The following is a 2,500-nucleotide window of genomic DNA, read 5'->3' as shown; positions in this document are numbered from 1 at the left end:
GAGCTTGTCCTGAAGCAGGGCAGGGATGATGGTGTTGAAGGCAGAGCTGAAGTCCACAAACAGGATCCTGGCGTAGGATGCTGGGGCGTCCACATGCTGTAGGGTGAAGTGGAGGGCCATGTTAACTGCGTCGTCCACAGACCTGTTGGCTCTGTAGGCAAACTGAAGGGGGTCCAGGAGAGGGTCTGTGATGGCTTTGAGGTGTGCCAGGAGCAGGCGCTCAAAAGACTTCATTACCACAGATGTAAGGGCGACCGGTCTGTAATCATTTAGTCCTGTTGGCCTTAGCTTTTTGGGCACAGCGATGATGGTGGAGGACTTGAGACAGGCTGGTACATGGCATGTCTCCAGGGAGGTGTTAAAGATGTTGGTGAACACCGGAGACAGCTGGTCAGCGCAGTGCCTGAGGGTGGCTGGAGAGACAGAGTCCGGCCCGGCTGCTTTGCGTGGATTCTGCCTCTTGAAAAGCCCATTAACTTCTCCCTCCTGAAAGGAGAGAGTCGTTTCTGTAGTATGGGTGGGGGATGGGGCCTCTTGGGTGGAAAGGGGTGGTTCAGGACAGTCCAATTGTCTTTCAAATCTACGGTAGAACTCGTTCAGGTCGTTGGCTAGGCGGGAGTCGTTAGTGGTGTGGGGCGCTCTGGGTTTGTAGTTGGTGATGTGCCTGAGCCCTTTGGCAGACAGAAGCAGCGTCGTTAGTAGAGAACTGGTGTTTTAGTGTCTCTGAGTACAGTCGTTTAGCCTCTCTCACCGCTTTGCTAAACCTGTTCTTCGACTCCTTGAATCTGTCTCTATCCCCACTCCTAAACGCTTCCTCCTTCTCCAACCTCAACCTTTTGAGCTTTGCTGAGAACCAGGGCTTGTTGTTGTTAAAGTTCACCCTGGTACGTGTTGGGATACAGCAGTCCTCACAGAAGCTGATGTACACAGCCTCTGTGAGTTCATCCAGACTATTGGTAGCAGTCGTGAACATATCCCAGTCAGTACAGTCTAAGCACGCCCGCAAATCTTCCACAGCCTCACTGGTCCACTGTTTAGATGTCCTCACAGCAGGTTTACAGAGTTTTAGTTGCTGCCTGTATGCACGAATCAGGTGGACCAAGGGAGTTCTGTGCGAGCCGAACAGCCCCGTGACCCACAAGAGAAACATCCCCGCCAAATTCGAGCGTTTGACGGGGTCTATCCGTGAAAAAATATTCACGTTTTTGAGTGCACATGCATTTCTGCTGCAAATGCCTCTGGAAGTTTCATGCCGTTCGTATGCCAATTGTGGCAACACGAAAATGACCCGTTTTCCCATTCCGAGGGATTTCTGTGCGACCCTAACAGCCCCGTGAGCCACAAGAGACACATCCCCGCCAATTTCTAGCGTTTCACGGGGTCTATCCGTGAAAAATATAGACGTTTTTGAGTGCACATGCATTTCTGCTGCAGATGCCTCTGGAAGTTTCATGCCGTTCGTACGCAATGTGGCAACACGAAAATGACCCCTTTTCCCATTCCGAGGGATTTCTGTCCGACCCTAACTAACAGCGCCCGTGAGCCACAAGAGAGACATCCCCGCCAATTTATAGCGTTTCACGGGGTCTATCCGTGAAAAATATAGACGTTTTTGAGTGCACATGCATTCCTGCTGCAAATGCCTCTGGAAGTTTCATGCCGTTCCTATGCAATGTGGCCACACAAAAATGACCCGTTTTCCCATTCCGAGGCATTTCTGTGCGACCCTAACAGCCCCGTGAGCCACAAGAGAGACATCCCCGCCAACTTCTAGCGTTTGACGGGGTCTATGCGTGAAAAATATTAAAATTTTTGAGTGCACGTGCCTTTCTGCTGCAAATGCCTCTGGAAGTTTCATGGCGTTCCTATGCAATGTGGCAACACGAAAATGACCCCTTTTCCCATTCCGAGGGAGTTCTGTGCCACCCTAACAGCCCCGTGAGCCACAAGAGACACATCCCCGCCAATTTCTAGCGTTTCACGGGGTCTATCCGTGAAACATATAGAAGTTTTTGAGTGCACATGCATTCCTGCTGCAAATGCCTCTGGAAGTTTCATGCGGTTCGTACGCAATGTGGCAACACGAAAATGACCCGTTTTCCCATTCCCAGGGATTTCTGTGCGACCCGAACAGCCCCGTGAGCCACAAGAGACACATCCCCGCCAATTTCTAGCGTTTCACGGGGTCTATCCGTGAAAAATATCAATTTTTTTTTGACTGCACATGCATTTCTGCTGCAAATGCCTCTGGAAGTTGCATGCGGTTCGCATGCAATGTGGCGACACGAAAATGACCCGTTTTCCCATTCCGAGGGATTTCTGTGCCACCCTAACAGCCCCGTGAGCCACAAGAGAGACATCCCCGCCAATTTCTAGCGTATCACGGGGTCTATCCGTGAGAAATATTCACTTTTTTGAGTGCACATGCATTCCTGCTGCAAATGCCTCTGGAAGTTTCATGCGGTTCGTATGCAATGTGGCGACACGAAAATGACCCGTT

This window comes from Petromyzon marinus, unplaced genomic scaffold (genome assembly GCF_048934315.1).
Source record: "Petromyzon marinus isolate PM22_M1 ecotype Great Lakes invasive population unplaced genomic scaffold, UKy_Petmar_22M1.pri1.0 PM_G_Scaffold_66, whole genome shotgun sequence".
Classification (NCBI taxonomy): Eukaryota; Metazoa; Chordata; class Hyperoartia; order Petromyzontiformes; family Petromyzontidae; genus Petromyzon; species Petromyzon marinus.
This window is presented reverse-complemented; position numbering follows the sequence as displayed.